The 21,790-nt window shown below is 43.8% G+C and overlaps 1 protein-coding gene across 4 annotated transcripts in view; it reads right to left on the bottom strand.

Moving 5' to 3' along the window:
• The window catches only part of LOC129696213 (protein tyrosine phosphatase type IVA 3-like), a 94,547-nt gene that overhangs the window by 59,337 nt on the left and 13,420 nt on the right, over window positions 1-21,790 (bottom strand). The window contains exon 1 of one of the 4 annotated variants that reach the window (XM_055633883.1): window positions 1,901-2,094. The exons of 2 other annotated variants lie outside the window; for them this stretch is intronic. The gene's annotated coding sequence lies outside the window, so the exon portion shown is untranslated. Of the gene's footprint in view, window positions 1-1,900; window positions 2,095-21,790 lie in introns of those variants that run through there. One more of the 4 variants, XM_055633880.1, reaches the window with a different exon arrangement.

Genomic DNA, 21,790 nt, shown 5'->3' with positions numbered 1-21,790 from the left:
AGTCGGTCAGGTAGCATCGCGGGACAGAATGGATAGGTGGCATTTCAGGATGGGACCCTTCTTCAGACAGACTGAAAAAAACTGGCCATGATGCGTCTGGCCCCTCTTCTCTCTTCCAGGTTTTACCCCCGCTCCCCTCTGCAATCAATCAGAAGAAGAGTCCCAACACTTAACGTCACCTATCCATTCTCTCCAAAAATGCTGCCTAACTTACTGAGCTACACCAGCAATTGTATCTATCAATGGCAAAGTAAAATTACGGATAGAACAGATAACCAGAACACAACGTGTGAGGAATTTTGAGATGTGCTGAATGCATTGCATAGATTACATTGGGAATTTTGCTTTCAACATATGACCAAAACTACAAATGCTATAGGAAGTAAAGATTAAGCTGCTACCAACAGGCAAGAGGTGCAGAGACTCACTCCACCAATATCAGGAATAGCCGCTTTCCGACACCTATCATGTTCTTGAACCAACCTATACACCCCAAATCATACCACGACAACTGAATACTATAGCCCACCTTTTTTTTCTAATTATGATTTTTCGCTGCTGTGTTGGTTTTATTTTGCAGTCTTTTAGAATTTTGAGGAATTTATGTATAATTTGTTTTCGTATGTTTGCCCAAGTTTGTGTGCCTCTGATGCTGCTGCAAACAATTTTTCACTGTATCTGTAGGTCACCGTGCACATGACAATCAACTCCATTTGAACAAATTATAAAACCTATGATATATATAGATCTGCAGAATGTAACAGCAAATTTGTGGCAAACTCTCTGTATTACTTCCTAGTAAACCAAATGAAACAGCATCCAATGAAACAAAGTTACATTTGGGCTTGATATATCTTAAGTATCTCTGCTCAAGTGGAGATAAATAAATAAGTCCGGTGAAGGTGTCGATTCTTGTGTTTAACAAAATAACGTGAAATATGAAATTAACAATGTTATATTATATGCACACTTTTAGACTTGGAACATGCTCCAATCTGGTCAGCGATCAATGATGACTGCCACTGACCTGCTAGGGTCACATGCCTAATGCCAAATGTTACATGATATGTATGAGAAACCATCCACGAGTTGACATTTATGACTCTGGATATATGAAACTTATTTCATCTGCAAAGTCCCTTATGAAAGTAGAGAGAACAGAATCCATTCTTTTAAAAACTAAATCCCCAATTCCAGGTTAAATAACCCAAACGTTGTACATGAAGACTGACCAACCACACACAAATGAAATCATAATACATTTAGACCAGATTGCATAGATTTTACTCAAATGTCGAAGAATTCTTCCGAATCAAATATGGACTATTTAACTCACCATGCTACTGCAATGGGAAATGTAAAAATATATTCCAAGCCCCACTGCAATTATGATTTTGAACATGCAATGTAAATGAAAACGGCAATCAGTTTTATAATACATCAACCATGTTGCAGCCATTTCATCCAAAGTACTGCCCGGGACAGCACAAAAAAAGTTGTGCACCATTTCTCATCTTTTTGCAGAAATTAGCTTAAATCATGATTTATCTTACGTTATATTTAAAACATTAAAATGTCTGCAAAGATTTTTATGCAGATATTTTTCTGATGAAGTGCTAATTCTTTTAAATTTTCATTAGCATGCATACGCCTGACAGCAACTAAAAGTCAAAAGACAAGGAACTGTGAAGATTCAATAATACAAAACACAATCAGGAGACTGTTTAGTAACAGACTGCTGAATTAAGTATCCCCACATTGATACATATGAACAGGGAGACTCGTATCTCTCTCAATTACCAATATTTGCATTAGATATCTGACACCAATACAACAACAAATCTTGATTAGATAATGTTTTTAAATAAACCTTTTAAATGTGTAAAATAAATAAACTCACTGAGTGACAAAATGTGGTGGTTACTTCCTGCTCACAAACTGTAAAATCCTGTTGTCATCCTTTTTGGAAAATCCCGTCAGCTGCAGAGAAGGATTTCACATTCCCTCCTAAAGTTTTTTTTGCTTGATAATCTGAATACAATGCTGTTTTCAAAAACATTTGATAAAATATAAATTTGAAATAAATGTATTTGATTATTAAGCAAATACCAAGAGAACTATAAAGTGCAGCTACACTTTCCTTGCCTCAGACTATTTGACTGTTTCGGACCTTCCCTTTACTTCCCAGATAAACTCCAAACCATGCATTTCCTGTAAGTCACTGTTTGTCTATGCAAAGTCTGTGTCCAATTAGCAATCTCAAATGACAGCTCAGGGAGAGCAAAAATAAGAGGCCGCCTCAGTGGGGAACGGAACAGCCATTCAGCTGGCTATAACACAGATCTGCAAGGTCTAGTTTCTCTGGATTAATGCCAGCACCTGGAGCAGTCTACCGTCTTCTACAGAACAGTATGCTTTCCATTTTGATACACATCCTGAGGCATGTCGAACACCAAACCAGAGGAGAATTTGCACTCATTTCTAATAAATATTTACAAAAAAGAAAGACAAGGACTGAAACTCTGCAGTGGCAGCATGTGCAAAATTTCAATAGAATTATAATTCACAGATCTAATGGTGGAGGGGAAATGGGAGGAAGAGAGATGCATTTCAAATAGCAGCCTATTGTCATTTTTACCTTAAGAAAATCACAATATCATCACATTCTGGAACATAATTGAAAAACTACAGTGATGATTTTCTGACCCCCTCATAATTTCTAGCAAAAACCTTAAATATTTGAACAGGCAGCTTGTACTCGAGTAATACGACAAATTCAGCAACCTTTGTGCCAACAGCCAACCATAAAGACTTAAGCAAAGGTGATTTGAAAATGGTGAATCCATTTAAGGCTTGCCATTACACACAGCTTTACCAATTCCTGCAAGATGCATCTATAATCAATAAAATGAAAGCAGTTAGCAGGAGAACATGATTGCAAATAAAAAGTCTAAAGTTGTTAATATAAACAAGATTTGTCCTTAAGGGTTGGGGGGGGGGGGGGGGGGGTGTGTTGGATGCAGAACTACATTGGATGGGGAGGGTTCTCTACCTTAGCTGTGACATTTATCTCCATTCAGGAATACAATAGGCAACATACATTCCAAGGAGGGCAACATTCCTTTAGTCTTTTAAAAATCAGAAGATGAGAAACACTTTTAAATGTACACTTGGATTAGCTGGATCATTTTTCTTGGTCATGTAACCAGCGTTCCAAAGACTTTGTGGTTATAATCCATAGAAGTTTGCAGGTTCTAAATCGAAGATAGACACAAAATGCTGGAGTAACTCAACGGGACAGGCAGCATATCCGGAGAGAAGGAATGGGTGACGTTTCAGGTCGAGACCCTTCTTCAGACTGATGTCAGGGGAGTGGGCGGGACAGAGATCAGTACTGTAGTCAGAGACAGTAAGACTGATGGGAGAACTGTGATGGGGGAGTGGATGGCGAGAAAGGGAAAGCAAAGTCTATTTGAAGTTAGAGAAGTCAATGTTCATACCGCTGGGGTGTAATCTACCCAAGCAAAATATGAGGTGCTGTTCCTCCAATTTGCACAGGGCCTCACTCTGACAATGGAGGACGCCCAGGACAGAAACGTCAGATTGGGAATGGGAGGGGGTTAGTGTTGCGCAACCGGGAGATCAGGTGGGTTAACGCGGACTGAGCAGAGGTATTCAGCAAAGCGATCGCCGAGCCTGTGCTTGGTCTCGTCGATATACAGAAGTTGACACCTTGAACAGTGGATACAGTAGATGAGGTTGGAGGAGGTGCAAGTGAACCTCACCTGAAAAGACTGTTGGGGTCCTTGGATGGAGTCGGGGGGTAGGTAATGGGACAGGTGTTGCATCTCCTGCGGTTGCAGGGGAAAGTACCTGGGGACGGGGTGGTTTGGGTGGGAAGGGACCAGTTGACCAGGGAGTTACACAGGGAACGGTCTCTGCAGAAAGCAAAAAGGGTGGAGATGGGAAGATGTGGCCAGTAATGGGATCCCTTTGGAGGTGGCAAAAGTGTTGGAGGATTATATGCTGTATGCGACAGCTGATGGGATGGAAAGTGAGGACAAGGGGGACTCTGTCCTTGTTGCACACGGGGGGAAGGGGAGCAAGAGCAGAACTATCTCTATCTCTATCTATGACCCAATCCCTCTGTCTACACCGTGGGATCGAAAAAGTACTGATTAGAAATCAGGAATACATTCACCAACTTGACATGAACATTTGCAGATGTCCATGATTCAGGATATGATTGATTTTATGTTGTATATACTATATCAAGGTCACTGGTCACAAGGTCACATTAATCACAAAACAAGAGAAAGGAAATAACAAATCAGAATGTGTAGGAATGAACTGCAGATACTGGTTTACACTAGATAGACACAAAATGCAGGAGTTACTCAGCGGGACAGGCAGCATCACTGGGTAGAATTCATAAAAAGTAACATAGAAATGGAAGAGTGGACCAGGTAGGAATGTGATGGTCCCGGCAAAATATTGAAAATGGGAGTAGAGGGAAAGAAGAGTCTGGTGGTGGATAAAAATGCTGGAGAAACTCAGCGGGTGAGGCATCATCTATGGAGCGAAGGAATAGGTGACGTTTTGGGTCGAGGTGGTGGAGTCTCTTTGAAATTGGCAGAAATTCCAGAGAAAGATTTTTTGATTGCAGGGACTGATGGAGTGGAAGGTGAGGATTAAGGAAACTCTATCCTTGTTCTATCCTAGAGAAGAAGGATTGAGAGCAGAGGAACAGGAACCAAATGAGATGCAGTCAAGGAGTTTGTTAATATTGATAGAGGCAGGGGCAGAAATCGCTATCAAAACACGGGGGGGGGACCACACACAAAACACGCACGCACACACACGCATGGCTTGGGTGGCTTCAGCCGTGGGCCCTGTGGATGGTAATTAGCTCAGGATTCTTCCAGTTTCCAGCCCTGCGACATGGTCGCTTCTACTATCAGGCCGTTAGAATGAGTTAATTAGTGCAGATCTGTACTACAGATTTAAAATACACTGGACAACAAGCTGGACAACATAATATAGGACAGGACACTTTCAAGCTGTAGTATGGAATCCAAGCTGCTAAAACCAAGCAATATATAAATGATCTGCATTATTTATAGGCAACCTAAAACTTTGTATTCTTGGATTTATTAAACACAATTATATTTACTGAGGAAGAAGGAATGCATGTCAGTGTAGCAGTTAACAGTGACAGTTAACACATCGTTCGTCTCAGTCAGAGGAATGAAGTGATAAACGACTCAAATCGTTCTGCAGTACACTACTCATTAAGCCCGACACAATACTTTACAAAGCTTGTAATGAATATGAATGGATTAGTGTTTATCATTAACAAAGGATGAAATTTTCAGAGTCTAATTCAGAGGAGAATGTCCCCTGCCCCCCCCCCACCCCCGGATTTCCGCCCATGGATAGAGAGGTATCCATCCATACTTTACATACAAAGACATTTCAGAAGCAACTGTACAACATCAGAGTAAATTTGACAGACAAGAGATCTACAAGATAAATACACAAAGAATCACAAATGCTGGAATCTTGTGAAGAACAATGCGTCAGTAACTCAGTGAGTTGGACAGCATTTCTGGAGTAAATATACGGCAAGATTAGCAAATTTGCAGATACAAAAGTGGGTGGCTTTGCAGATAGTTAAGATGATTGTAAAAAATTGCAGCTAGTCAGGTAAGACAGGTTTGGAGGGATGCGGACCAAATGCTGGCAGGTAGGAATAATGTAGCGAGGACATGTTGGCCGAAGTGGGCAAGCTGGGCTGAAGGGCCTGTTTCCACACAGAATCACTCTATGACTCTAACATGGATAGGCAATGTTTCAGGTTGAAATATACATAGAAAATAAGTGCAGGAGTAGATAAGTCAGACCTTCGAGCCAGCGACACCATTCAACACGATCATGGCTGATCATCCAAAATCAGTACCCCGTACTGGCTTTTCCCCCCATATCCCTTGATTCCCTTAGCCCAAAGAGCTAAATCATCCAGTTAAATCATCGAACTTAAAAACATCTAGTGAATTGGCATCCACTGCCTTCTGTGGCAGAGAATTCCACAGATTCACAACTCTCTGGGTGAAACATTTCTTCAGAGATCAAAATAGACTCCTTCTGAGAAGTAGGTGTATAATGAATGTTGGTAACGATCCCAAGTTCAAAGAAAGAGAGAGATCCAGAAAAAGAAAACTTTGGAGATTGACCACATGAAGACAGAATAGAAATTGGAAGGAAAATTAATGAAATTGTCAAGTTATGCACGACTACAGAAGGCAGCAGCAATGTAGCCATCCATGTACTACAAACAGATTTGAAGGAGTGGGCCAGGTAGGACAGAAACAAAGTTTGTGCCATATATCCCACAAAAAGACAGGCAAAATTTGGGCCTGTGTGAGTGCTCATAGCTACAACTTTGATCTGGAGATAGCGAGTTGTGTGGAAGGGTGAGTTGTCCAATGCAAGAATAAGTTCAGCTAGATGACTTGGTGTGTGGATAATACAGAAGTATAAATTGGAGAGCATTTAAGAGGGCTTCACTTTTGAGAATAGTTGTATCAAGGTAATAAAGAACTATTCCAAGAATAACTGAGAAACTGGATGTTGTACTTGTTGGAAACTGACAATAATTAATTTTAGCTTTTCACCCACCAGCTGTAATTACACTGTTTTCAGTCTGAGATCAGAATCTTCAGGGTTATTAGTCAAGAATCAAGGCCAGACAGCTGTCAAGGAAGTAAGTCACAATGTTGAGTATAGAGCAGGAAGTTTTGCCTGTTGGCCGAAGTTCAGATCCAAGCAACCAGATCTATTGCGCTGCAAGCCATGCAGGAAACTGATCAAGTTTATACAGTACTGCAAACCAGCCCTATTGTGAAGGCCCTCCCTGAAGACTGCAGCCACCCACATCAATGGGGCCTTTAATGGGAAACAAGAGGAAGCAGTGATCTTGCAAGTACGTCAGAACAACAGTTTTCTGGTTCATTGGTTAAAAGGTACTTTTATTCTAGGCAGTCTATGCTACCACAAATTATATTTTAAAGCTTGTGCTGCATGTTTGAAATATTACAAGCAAAATGGGTGCATCCTTTTACAAACTACTATTTACTCTAAACCAATTCAAAAGTTTAATTTGGTGTATTTATAGTTTAACTGTACAGTATTCACTTTGTTCAGAAGATAAAGCTTTAATGAAGATTAAACAACCAGTAGCAACAATTTCCCCTTCCCCCTCTTTTAGCAACCACTTCCATTTAAATTTCTATGATCATGTCTGATATCAATTGGCATCAAGGGTAAAACACTCCCAAGGCTGGAATTATAGCTTGAACAAAGGAATATAATTGTTGTGGGTTGTGGTCAAACATTCCACCTATGATACAATTATAGGAATTCATCAGACAATTTTCAATGCCCAACCGGCTTTAGCTGCTTCATCAATGATGAAGCCATGAAACGTCATTTCGTTTGGGCCTCAAGGGGTCCAAATGACAATTAAATGTATCTTGTATCTTGTAATGATGTTTATTCTATCATAAAGTCAGAAATGGGGATGTTTGCTGATGAATGCACAATATTAATTTAAAAGTTTCTCAACAAATGAAGCGGACCATGTCTCCAAGCAGCAAGTAATGGCGAACATGGGGTGTGAAGTGAAAGCAAAATGCCAAGCAAACACCAGCAATGAAGGATCTAACCACCGAGTTTGTACGTTGAAAGGTACTACTATTGTTAAAGTTTCTAACATCATCAAGAGGGCGGGTACCTTGCAGCAAGTGACTCAACTCCTCATACCCCAATGTCTTTCACCGCCAATAAAGGCACAAGACAAGCACAATGGATTACTCTCCATTTGCATGTAGAAATAGTGTCAAGAACTCGTAAAACACTCAACACCATCGAGAATAAAGCAGTGGGTACTATCGAGCAAATCTGCAGCAGTTACCTGGTAAGGTAACTGTGGCAGTATCTTCAAATTCCATTAACTCTATCATCATGAAGGACACGAACAGCAGGTGCATGTGAATACCACCATCGGGTTTCCCTTCAAGTTTCATTCTATCTTGAATTGGAAATACACTGCTGGCGTGTCAAGATAGTTCAAGACCGATTTCCATAATGATAGTTATCTCAAGAGAAGGCCGAGTAAGATGATCCACTCAAAACATCAGACCGAACATGGTTCAAAAATACTTCAGCCTCATTGTTAATGCTGGAGCTAAGTACCCAAGAGGATGAGAACAACGATCCATTGGTCCAGGAGCAACTTTAACTTGTCCAAATCCATAGCATGGGTTGATGCTGGATGGGTTTTTTTTGTATCAATGTAGCAGGATTCACAGCCATTTCAGGGCCCTCATAACAATCACCCACATTGGTGTGGACTTTCAGTTATGCTTACATTGGATCAGGTAAGCTTGGCACATTTATTGCCTTGAAGGGCACAAGCAAAACAGATGCAATTTTACTAAAATTCAAAGCTTCCCATTTGCCATTACTGAGATTAGTTTAAAATAAAGCATTCCATATTATTTAATAAACTAAATTAAAATACCACAACGGGTGGGACTTAAATTCACAATTTTCAAGTGAATTGAAACACGACGCCAGCATTGTACCCGAGTGAAGTTAGTCAGTAAAATGATAATCAAATATATCGTGGTAATATACTTTCAAAATAATTTACTCCAGACTGCTAAATAGTTTCACTTTAAGCAAAACTCAGCTAATGCTACACACTCAATGTAATTTTATAATGGTTCAAATATCCCAAAAGAAATAAACTGGAATTAAGTTTATTCTGTTTCCATTTGCTTCTCTACTGGAAATGAACACTTTTACCTTCCTGTCCGTCCTTGAATGTTATGAAAAAATCCTCAGTAACACTAAGTACACATTAAGAATCCAAATACCATATCTGTTATGATAAATGTAGGTGATATTTAAAAAAAATATTTATGGAATGTGGAATAAAGATTAGTTATCAATCACCCCTCACAACCATTCAGTTAAGAGCTAATCAATTTGTTGTGATCTTGACTTTGAGAGACAAATCTTCCTTAAAGTACATTCTTGAACCAGATGGGTTTTGGCATTCTGGTGTTTATGGTCACATTTACTGAATAGAACATAAAGTGCTGGAGTAACTCAGCGGGTCAGGTAGCATCTCTGGAGGACATAGATAGGTGACACTTGGGGACGAGAACCTTCAGATTGACCCTCTAAATTACTCCAGCACTGTGTTCTACACAAGATTCTAGCATTCGCCATTTCTTGTGTCTAGACTTCGACAAAAATGTAGATGGACTGATTTATCATAAGTTTGCAGAACTCGATTATTTGCAGTTTTGAATAAGTCATCAAAACATACTGCAGGATATGGATCAATTAGAGATACAAGCAGAACATTTTTGGATGAGTTTAATCGACAAATGTGAAGTATTGCATTATGGTAGGTCAAATACAAGGGGAAAGTACATCATAAATAGCTGGGCTCTTCAGAACACTGATGTACAGAGAGATCACTGATGTACAGAGAGATCTTGGGGTGTATAGCTCCCTGAAATTGGCAACAAGTAGATAGACTTAAGAAAGGTACATGGCATACTTGCCGTCAAATGTCAGGGCACTGAATATAAAGTCAGGATTAGGTCCTTTGACCATGATGTCAGTGCTGACCATGCTACAAAATTAACCCAACCTCATCTGCCCACACATTATCTATATCCTTCCATTTCCTTAAGGTTCATGTGCTTGCCGACATGCCTCTTAAATGTCACTATCATATCTGCTACCACCATCCACCCTGGCAGTGCATTCCAGGCACCTATCACTATCTGTGTGTGTAAAAAACTCTCCCATCAATCATATCACCATCACTGGCAGCAGCCTCTGCCTGCAGCCTATCTGTTTTTTTCTGTCTTTTTTTATTATTTTTAAGACTAAAGTTTTGTGTTGTGTGGGGGAGGGTGTCAGAAATTCCCAGTCTTTGGCACGCGATATTTCTTCAGTCGCATCCTCGACCTCGCGGCCTACCAGCTTGATTCCTTGGACCAGGGCTGCTACAAGCGGCACACGCTGGAGTGATACCTACCTGGGTCGCCGTTGGAGAGCATTTTTGCTCCAACATCGTCTGGTGCGGAGAGATTTGAACGGCATCGTGGAGTCTTTTGCAGAGGGTTCCAGCAGCAGTCTCCACCCGGCGCGGCCTACGGACATTGGAAGCAGCAGACTCCGGTAGGAGGGGGCCGACTCTGTGTCCACGCCGCTGAGGACGTCCCGCAGCCCCGACGTCGGACTTTTAATCCCCCGGCGTGCGGTCCTGAACATCGGGCCGCCCGTAGCGCCAACTGCGGAGGGCTTGGGGAGACCCTGACCACGGGGAATAGAGGAGGAAGAGACTGACTTTGGTGCCTTCCCACACAGTGGGGAACTTTGATTCTGCTGTGTGGGGATGTTTTATGTCAACTCTATAGTGTGTTGTGTCCTGTTGATTTTTAATGTATGGCTGTATGGAAATTCATTTCACTGTGCCATTAGGCACACGTGACAATTAAAACTACCTTGTATCTTGTATCTTGCATATCATCATATCATATCTATCTATATATTAAAACTGTGCGTGTGTCAGATTCCATTTTCAGATATTTTTTCAGAATAGATTTTTGCCCTTTGATTCCTTGGTCCGCCAAAACCACACGCTGAAACTCCGAGATTTTTTCCATTTCGTTAGAGATTTCACTTTTACATTCTCAAATCCACTCCTCATTATATGTTGTCGTGTTTATGTACACATTCTTAATAAAATCCTTCCCCCACCCCAAAAAAATTCAAAATGTTAAAAATAAACAGCTCTCACCCACAGAATGTTGGTGAACGTTCCATTGTGTGATGTCACAATGCCCACAGATGTCCAATCGGAATGGATTAATTTACATATGCCTTTGCTCCAGCCCTAGCCCCCCCCCCGATGTCGCAGAACGTTCCATTGTGTGATGTCACAATGCCATCCCTCACAGATGTCCAATCGGAATGGATCGCATTTACATATGCCTTTGCACCCCCCCCCCCCCCCGCAGCCTGTGTCGAAGCGCGTGATCACGTGTGTGGGAATAGAGAAAGAGGATTGGGGGCGATAGGGAATAGATGGACTGTCCCTACCCCTGCCCCCCCCCACTCTTCCCCCTCTCTCCCCCACCCCTCTCTCCACATTCTTCCCCCTCCCCTCCCTTACCCCATCTCCCTGCTCCCCTCCCTCCCTCTCAAACTCTCTCCCCTCCCCATCCCTCACACCTCTTCTTCCCCATCCCTCACACCTCTCTCTTTCCCCTTCCCCAACCCACACCTCTCCCCCCCCCCTCTCCCCCCACCCCCCTTCCCTCTCTTCCCCACCCCCCTTCCCTCATTTCCCCACCCATGTCCCTCTTCCACCACTCGTCCTACCCCTCCCCCCCCCACTTCTATCCCCCTTCCCCCAACCCTCTCCCCCTCCCCCCCCACACACCCGTCCCTCTTGCACCACTCCCCCCTACCCCTCTCCCCCTGCCTACCCACTCTCTTCCTTCTCTCCCCTCTTCCCCCATCCCTCTCCCTCCCCCACCCACTCTCCCCCTCTCTCCCTCTTCCACCACTCTTCCTACCTCTCTCCCATGTCCACCACTCCCCCCTACACCCACTCCACCCTCCATTTCTCTCCCCCCCCCCACCGCTCTCTCCCCTTCCCTCCACCTATGCCCCGCCCCTCTCACATCCCCTCCACTCCACCCCCTTACCACACACCCCCCTCCCCGCTCTCCTCCCCCTTTCCCCATCTCCTCTCCTTCCCCAATCTCTCCCCTTTCCTCCTCCCCCTTTCCCCACCCTCCGCCCGCCTGTGTGTTTTTGGGTGTGTTTGTGTGTGTGTGTGTGTGTGTGTGTGTGTGTGTGTGTGTGTGTGTGTGTGTGTGTGTGTGTGTGTGTGTGTGTGTGTGTGTGTGTGTGTGTGATACCGCAGGCCCCCTACCCCACCCCCCCTCCCACAACCGCGCGATGGGGAAACAGGTGATGTCACAATGCCATTCCCGACAGAAGGCCAATTGTAATCGATCTCATTTACATATGCCTTAGCTCCAGCCCCAGCTACGCCGCCTGCGTCAAAGCGCGTGATCAAGTGATGAACATAATGGCCATTGAGACTCTCCGCCCACAACTTGCCCCAAAACACAGGTTGTATTAAAACTGTGTGGCCCAGCCGCCCGCCCGCCTGCATTAATGTCAAGTTAACTCACACTCGCATCCTCTGCTTTCCCCTCCTCCTACTCTTTCTCTCCCCCCCCCCCCAACCGTTCATCGCCGCTGTTAACCGCTCCTCACCTCACAGCTGGAAGCGATGGTAAAGTGAACCATTAATTTAAGGCAGCAAAGCTGCTGCTACATTTAAACTGTAAGCTCACCCGAGATCCGAACGCGTCTGGCCATAGCGGCTGCTGTCAACTTCAAATGGCTGCTGTCCAGCTCTCCCGCGCACGGCGCCTCTTGCAACGGCAGCGCGAGGCCGAGTTACGTCAACACCCCCCCCACTCCCTCCTCACTCTTCCCCTCCCTCCACACTCTCCCCTCTCCCACTCCCTTTCTCCCCCCTCTCCTCTCTCCCCCCCTCTCCCTCTCCCCCCTCTCCCCCCCTCTTCCCCCATCTCCCCCCACCCCTCTTCAGCCCCATCTCCCCCCCCCCCCATCCCCTCTCTCTTGCACCACTCCCCGCTACCCCTCTCCCTCCCCAACCTCTATCCCTCCCCCACCTCTCTCCCTCTACCACTCTCTCCCCCTTCCCCACATCCCCTCTCTCCACCACATTTAACGACCTCTCAGCTATTAACATTAATATCAATAGAACATTTTAAAACTAATGCAATACAAATTCAGCCCCATTACATGCACCAGATCAGCAAGTTAAAGCAAACTTTGCAGAAAATGCTATTCATCAACGCATACAAATGTCATTCAAATATCATGAAAATGTTTTTTAACTAATGAATGAACTGAGAATGCACTAAGAATGACAATAGTTAAACAAATGAATTGTCCGAAAAAATATTCTATAAAATGTTGATAGTCTGCCGGTTCTTTGATTTAAAAGTTTACTCTCCTTATCTGAAGACCACAAGATGTACATGTTGCAGCCTAGAAAGCAATGTGTTCAAATATTATAAACAAACAATGCTGCCAACCCTCATTTCTGGGGATGAGCCAGTATAACTATCAGCATGCGTATGTAGGGTACAAGGTCAGACAAATTTACTTCCTTTCCCGTCATTGCTATTGCAAATGGCTTGCATTCTCACTGCATGGCTGCACAAACGTTATAAAATTAATAGATAAGTTGGGACTGTGAGATAAAATTATACTGTTTCCAGAAATTACAGGAAACATCAAATGTTTTGCTCTCCTTTTATATGAGAATGTGCTTTTGAGTAAAGCTATTTATACTCATCTTTTAATGGTGGCGTCAAAGAGTTTCAAAAGTAGCAAACTAGTCAGATCAATTATAACATCCCAAGGGACTCTGAAAACCCATCCATGTATCCACATTGTAGCAGTGTTTAATTTTCTTTAAATATTTCAGGACCAAGGTACTTTTGCTTATAACCCTGCAATTAGACGCTATAATAATCCAAAGACGTGCAGGTTTGCAGGTTAATCTGCTTCTGTAAATTGTCCCCAGTGTATAGGATTAGAAACGGGGATAACTTAGAGCAAGTGTGCGGATGACCTTTGGTCAGTGCAAAATTGGTGGGCCGAGCGGCCCGATTCCACTCTGCATCTCTAAGCTAAATGGTCATAAAAATTGCAGCGACAGTTGCAGAATAGCATCCACTTTTCCAAACAGAAAACACCCAAACCATAAAACAGCAATTCTGCACCGCACATTTACCTCAAATGGCAGAGCATTTACAAAAAAAACTGCTGCATGGCTATTCATTTCAAATGCTAACAACTTTCTGTCCATGTCATCTCCGAAAACAAAAACCATAAGTGCTATGTGCAAAGCTGAACAAAACCACTGAACTGTTAACAAGTCCTCAACAGAACATAGAACAGTACTGCACAGGAATGACAACCTCCTGGGTCATGTCTGTGTCGAATACGATGACAAATTAAACTACTCCCTTTCGAATGTATGTGATCCAATTCATTCCAATCCCTGCATATTCATCCGCTCTCTAAAAGCCTCTTAAAAGCTACCTTTGTATTTTTCTATGCTGAATGACTATGACTATCTTCATATAGCTCAGGGGTCGGCAACCTATGGCCTCTGGGCCAAATGCGGCCTGTAACCCAAAATCATCCAACCCGCAGGCGGATTTATTCCCCTGTAATCATCCAGTCGGCGGGCACCCCGAGCAGCGGCGGCCGAGCTCTGGCTGTACCGCATCTTGCGCAAATCAGCCAGCATGGCCCGTGCACCTTCTGTGAACACGTTTAAGAAAGAACTGCAGATGCTGGAAAAATCGAAGGTAAAAAATGCTAGAGAAACCCAGCGGGTGAGACATGCAAGGATTGCATGAGGTTTCCTCACCCGCTGAGTTTCTCCAGCATTTTTGTCTACCTTCTGTGAACACGTGATTTGATGCCTGCCATCCGGGGCGGGATACATCTGTACATGTGATAGATGTGGCCCGCCATCCGCTCACAGACATGCGTCCCGGCCTCATGCAGAACAAGGTTGCTGAGAGGGGGGGCAGGAGAGAGGGGGCAGGAGAGAGGGGGCAGGAGAGAGGGGGCAGGAGAGAGGGGGCAGGAGAGAGGGGTAGAGGGAGAGGAACGTAATGTCTGTGCACATCTACAACAAGATAAGGAATAATGAGGCCTTGATTAAAGACAAGTCCACCTTACATGCTTATGGAGGTCTTGTATCCTCTGGGAAGAACCACTTTCAAATGCGTGCTGAGAAACACCGCTAGAGATCTAACTTTTTAGGTTTTGAACTCTGACTGTGATTCTACTGGGCATCCATGCCAAGACCTAGGGCTAGTCTCCTTTGTCCGGTCTCCCTAGTCCGGTCTGTTCACAAGCTACTGATATCTGAGGACCCGATAAAAAGATACCCTGATATATTCGATGGCAAACTAGGCAAGCTGCCTGTGACCTACAAGACATCCATTGACCCCAACGTTGACACAGTCGTCCGTGCACCCCACCGTATGCACACGCTACGAAAGACAGAATTGAGTCTGAACTAAAAAACATGGTCTCCTTGGGCGTACTCGCCGAAATCAGCGAACCCACTGACTGGGTTTCCACCATGGTTGCCACCCTGAAGAAGGACAAAAACAAGCTCCGTGTATGCATCAATCCAAAAGATTTAAACGCTGTCATCAGGCATCCACTTTATCCTACGAGGACTGTTGAAGACGTTGCTGCACAGATCTGGCGAGCAACACTATTCTCCGTCCTCAACGCAAAACGCTTGTTTTGGCAGATATCGCTAGATGATGAGTCATCAAACCTGACCACATTTGCCACTCCGTTTGGCAGATTCAAATTTCCCAGAATGCCAATCGGCATTAACTCAGCCAGCAAAGTCTTCCAGAGAAACATGGAACTGCAGCTCCAGGGACTCCCGTGTGCCATCATTGTAGACGATATCCTGGTATATGGCAAAGATACAGCGGAGCATGACAACAACCTAAAGCTTATCATGGACCAGACACGTGGAATCAATCTGAAATTCAACCCTAATAAACGCAAGTTCAGTGTTCCAGTGGTCATATATGGTGGACATGTTTTCACGCCCGACGGTCTTAAACCCGATCCAAAGAAAACTGCTGCCATCACAGAGATGCCAGCCCCCACCGACGTGTTTAGCCTGCAGCGATTCCTGGGTATGGTGAACTATCTGGGAAAGTTCATAACGAACCTCAGTGAACCGAGTTCGCCTCTGAAACAACCGACTCAGAAGGATACTGGCTGGTCCTGGTTCCAGCAACATCAACAAGCATTTGACTCTTTAAAGTCGAGTCTGATCAGCGCTCCCACCTTGACATTCTTCGACCTGAGGCGTCCTGTCACGGTTACCTGCGATGACTCACGATACGGGCTGGGCGCCGCCCGCCTACAAACATCTGCCACTGGGACTTTACGACCTGTCTCTTATGCCTCCCGCACTATGACGGATACCAAACAGTGCTATGCACAGATCGAGAAAGAGCTGCTGGCCGTGGTCTTTGCACGTTCTAAATTCAAGGACTTCATCTTTGGGAATGTTTTCACGGTCGAGACAGACCACCAACCTCTTGTGACCATCCTCAATAAACCTACACGTCTGCAGCGTATGATGATGCAGCTCCAGCGGTTCGACTTCAAAATCGTTTACAAAAAGGGTAAAGACCTGCTCATTGCTGACTCTCTCTCTTGTGCAACACGGGCATCCAGCGAACGACACGAGTTTACGGTTCTCAGCATTGACTTCGTTCCTATGGAACGATTGCGCCATCTGTCCGAACACACACCAGCCAACGGCACTCTCCAGCTACTCTCATCCATAATCAAAAGAGGCTGGCCAGACAGGCAATCCAGCACACCACTGGAGGTGCAGCCATTCTTCTTAGTCCGTGATGAACTGGTAATACAGGACAGTGTCATAGTTAAGGGCCACAAAGTCATGATCCCTTCATCCTTACGTGACGAATACTACAAAGAGGCACACAGCGGCCACCCAGGCACCGATGCCACGCTGGCCCACGCACAGAACGTTTTACTGGTCTGGCATGGCCAAGTACATACGAGACAGGACAGCCTCCTGCCCCATCTGCAACAGCCTGTCGCCGCACCAACAGAGACAGTCCCTGCTACAACAACCTCCACCAGCACTGCCTTGGACGTCACTGGCGGCTGACATTTTGGAATGGCACGGTAAATATGGTCTAATCCTGGTCGACTCCTACTCTAACTGGTTCGAACTTGATTTACTGCCCTCTATCACATCAGAAATGGTCATTCAAAAGCGACAGAAACACTTCTCCATATTCGGCGCACCCGTCTGCTTGCAAACCGACGATGGAAGACAATTTACCAGCCACACATTCAAACACTTTGCCAACCGATGGAATTTCCACGATGTCACGAGCAGCCCCGAATACCCACAAAGCAACGGGCTAGCTGAACGAGCCTTCAGAAGCGCAAAACTACTAATGGAACGCTCCCACCTCGCCATGTCGGATGTGTACCTCGACTTTTTAAATCTCAGAAACATCAATAGAGACGGGGTCCTGGGCTCACCAGCCCAACGCCTGATGTCCAGAACAACAAGACCACCGGTACAAATTGCCCAGCAGAAGCTGGTGCCACAGATGCTGAAGCCAGCCACGATCCAGAAGTGCATCCAGGAGAAACACGACATCCAGAAACGATCACATGACAAGTCCAGTAAACCACTACTGCCGGGTCAAGACGTCCATTTGCAAACTACTATGGGACATTCCCGTCTAGGTTGCGTTATTGGCCCGTCCAAAGAACTCCGATCCTACCTTGTCGACATCAATGGCGCCTTGTACCGTTGGAGCCGCCAACACTTGCTGGCTGTGAAGGAACCACGTCCTCCACCAGCCGATCCTTTCGCTCCACCTCTACTGTTCCAGCCGTTTGCTGCCGTGGCCACCGCTAGTCCCTGAATGCCTCTTACTCCACCATGACCGGCGGCTATGACTATCAACAACACTACCTCTCCCGCATGCTTTCCCTGTCGGTCACCACGAGTGTCCCCTGCTGCTTTCTCACTTCCGGGTTCACCGCCTCCCTCTAATTTTTCTGGCGTAGAGGGATAGGGATTGGTCCGTACGCGTTTGGGCCGTATTAGTAGACCGCCTAACAGATATGGCGAGTATGTTTGAATTCTAAATTGCATGTGTGTTTAATTATATTCGCTCTTTACAGGGAAGGATGTAGATTGGTTATTGCATGTGAACCAATCACAGTAGAAGTAGCATCACTAACCCCACCTTACTGGATGATTCATACTCACACCCACTTCCTACACTGGCCAGTCTTGGAAGCGGTAACGATGAACTAACAACTAACAACCTGCTGTACCGCTATACAATAGGTACCGATTAAAGATGACGTTGAACTCCAGATTGTACAGTTTGCCTATTTACAGTTTTCATAGAGTGATACAATGCGAAAACAGGCCCTTCGGCGCAACTTGCCCACACCGGCCAACATGTCGCAGCGCCGCTACCTGCTTTTGGTCCATATCCCTCCAAACCTGTCCTATCCATGTATCAGTCTAACTGTTTCTTAAATGTTGGGATGGTCCCTGCCTCAACTACCTCCTCCAGCAGCTTGGTCCATACACCCACCACCCTTTGTGTGGAAAAAGTTACCCCTTAAATACACTTCATACAAAAAATTGAAATCATACTTCTACAATGCACTAAAACATGATTTTAATACATCGAATTTCAAAAAGCCCCTACCCTGGGGGGGGGGGGGGGGGGGGGGGGGGGGGGGGGGGGGGGGAACACCCTCCTTCCACACCCTCTCCCCACTCAGTTGCTCCACTCCCTCACCGGGTACCCCCCAAGGCCAGTGATCAGTGATCGCACAGCCTCCCCACTTTCAAAAATGCTCCGCGGCCTCTGGTTCAGACGGGGGAACACTGCCAGATGTGAGCGGGGAAATGAGGCCAGTTGTCCGTGATGTCCGGATCCCAATGCTCAGCGCTTCATTTTTCGGAGTTGGCTAATGTTATTGATTTGTAATTAGCCTGATTTGTAATTAGTTGACAAAAACTTAATTTATTAATCTGGAATATCCAGGGGATGGGATAAGTGTAATGACATGCAAGGTGTCAGGCTGACTGTCACAACATACAACCCTGATAACCCATTATTTCCTTCAGTTAGATATTGAGAAGGTAGCACTATTGTCATTTGCCACTCAACTATTATGTTTGCTTACCTCACTGACTATTTGTACCCCCCCCCCCCCCCCCTTCCTCACCCCAATTCCTTTTACAGGTTGAATAGAAATGTCCCCAATCTCTTTGAATTGAACACGTAGATGAACATACTCAAGCAGTGTAATCAGATGGAAACGGATTCAGATACGATATTTAAGAGCTTGTTCAAAGAAGGGGCATATTTTAAAGGAGTGACAGAGATACTTGCAGGGGAATGTGTGAGGAGATTATTATTTGTTTTTAGTTTTGGCTTGAACCAGGACATCTGAAGATTAAATGTTTAATATAGTAATTGTGCTGATACTGACCACAACCAACCACGTAATGAATATCATCCATTCCGGAGGTTTTACTTTTATGATGCCATTTAAATTTCACTTGGATTTCAATCACTTCAATGTAAAAGTAATTGGGAATGGGGAGCATTGGAACAAAAATTTGCCCTCGGTACATATTAACTGTAATATAATAATGTATGCATGTTGGTAGGTGCAATCAAAACAAAGATCTTTTATCATTGTTCTGTTATGAATACCACAGAAAATATTATGTCCTCTCAAGATCACATTTAATAGACTAATATTGCTTAAATATATAGTTATTGGACTTTGCATCTTGGCAAAGTCCCAGCTGAGAGGAAGACAGCAAAATACTGAAAATATTGGGGGTGAAAATGACTTCAGGACAGTATGTTAGGAAAATGAAAGAAATGGTACAGAATACTTATACAGCAGAGTGAGTATAATTTTATGGATGAGGAATTGTGTTTAACCAATTGATGACTTATTTGACAAAGTAACTAGCATGTTATAACAAGGAAGCTAATGGATGTAGCAAATTTTGTTATACATAATTTGGTCTGTGAAGTGCTCTATAAAAGTTTACCACATAAGATAAGCACCTGTGGACTTGAACGTAATAGGTTAAGTCGAGCGGGTCAGATATGCGGCTTTATGTGTGGGCCAGGTATATTGTCAGTGCAGAGGGGCTAGGAGCAAGGCCAAGTGTGCATCCAGAGTCAAGGTCTGGAATAGTAATAGGTGTGCAGTCAAAGCTGAGACCAGGGGGGGGGGGGGGGGGGGGGGGGGGTGTTCAGCTTTGGGAACCTAAGCAGGTAAGCAGTTATGATAGGGGTAGAATAGGGGGCCAGGTGTAAGGCTGGACTCAGGGTCAGGAATGAGAGGTGTTACGCAACTGGAATCAGGGTCAGGAGTAGTACCAAGTTGGTCAACATGGGCCAAGTATTTGATTATAATCTGATTTCCAGACATTAATATACTTGTATTCTTGTATTCAAATTTTATTGTCGTTGCCTCACTTTGAGACAACGAAATGAATTTCCCGTACAGGCAGTATCGTTAAAAAAAATCACAAGAAAAATAATAAAAATAAATAATAAATAAATAATAAAACATATTAAAAATAAAATTGAAATTGAATTAAAAATTTAACAAAAGCACAAACACAGAAAGTCCACAACACAACATAACATAAATGGCACCCAGGTGAGGAAGGCACCATAGTCCAGCCAGCCTCCCCTCCGTGTCCATCCGTGGTAGTCCATCCATACTAAGATCATTCATGTGCTGCACGTGTTGATCCTTTCCACCAGCGCTTATATTCTACATATCTGTTCTTCTACCTTCTGCTGGCTATTGGACGGCCTATAACATAATCCCAGAGTGATGGCCTCAGTGGTTGAATCCTCCATTACAATGACAGGTCCTTATCTGCACAAGTACGTTAACATTGCTCGGGCTCCTTCTCTCCTACCCAGGCCTTTGGGCTTGAAAATCACCATCTTAAATCAAGATATACTATATATTTGTAGCAACGTATGCCAATTTACATTTCATTACATGTCACAATATAAAAGTACTTCTTCTAAAATAGAAACTTTGTGGAGGTTTCCTCATTTGTTTAACTGCAACTAGTGCTTATGGAAATATCCATTTCTAGCTTGCACCATGATATAAAATGCTGAGAACTGAATGAGGACACTTTCATTTCTTAAAAGTGTTATTTGTAAGATGTTAAGACAAACATTACAAACTAACATTTTTTAAAGAAACAAATTGATATCCTGAAAACAAATACATTAACTGTAACACATGCTGAGCTTGTCAAAAAAATAACATGACTTAATGCTGCAAACCAACTGTTTGTATGTTATCCATTCAGTGTCTTGCAATGCCAAATAAACTCTGCAAAGTACAACATTAAGGGAGTTTTGTACATATTTTCTAAGACTACATGCGACCTTGAAGTGCCCTGGAAGAATGCCCAGACCACAGTTTAGAATCCATGTCCCCATCTGCAAAATGAGAAAAGATCCACATGGCCATTTTTTGGCCTCAAACAAGAGGAACCACTGAAATGGATTTTGAACGTCATTATTGTAACATGAAGGACACTACTGTGGAGTTCTCATTTTCAGCCAGTTAAAGCCATGTGGAAGTACTTAGAACTAAAAGTCTCACTAGGGAGACAATTCCATGCATTCAGTCTTGAGAAAGGCCCTCCATCAAATAATGACCGTTTTGTTAATCTAATGATTACTGAATTGACATAACATTGTGGCAAGCAAGTTCTGTTTAACTATGTCACCAAGGATATCACTTTGTTTAGTTCCCATAAAATCATGGGATTTTGTGGCCCAGGAATTAAATTTAAAGCCACAATTCATTAAACAATAAATGTATTTGCGTAAAAAATGTATTTTTATTCTATCCAGTATATATCTACTGCGATTTACAATGCCACTTCCCATGGCCTATTAAAATGCTAATGTAAAAAAATGTTTAACCACTCCCCTATTAAATAAAT

The sequence above is a fragment of the Leucoraja erinacea genome, chromosome 4 (assembly GCF_028641065.1).
Source record: "Leucoraja erinacea ecotype New England chromosome 4, Leri_hhj_1, whole genome shotgun sequence".
NCBI classification, from domain to species: Eukaryota; Metazoa; Chordata; class Chondrichthyes; order Rajiformes; family Rajidae; genus Leucoraja; species Leucoraja erinaceus.
This window is presented reverse-complemented; position numbering and strand designations above follow the sequence as displayed.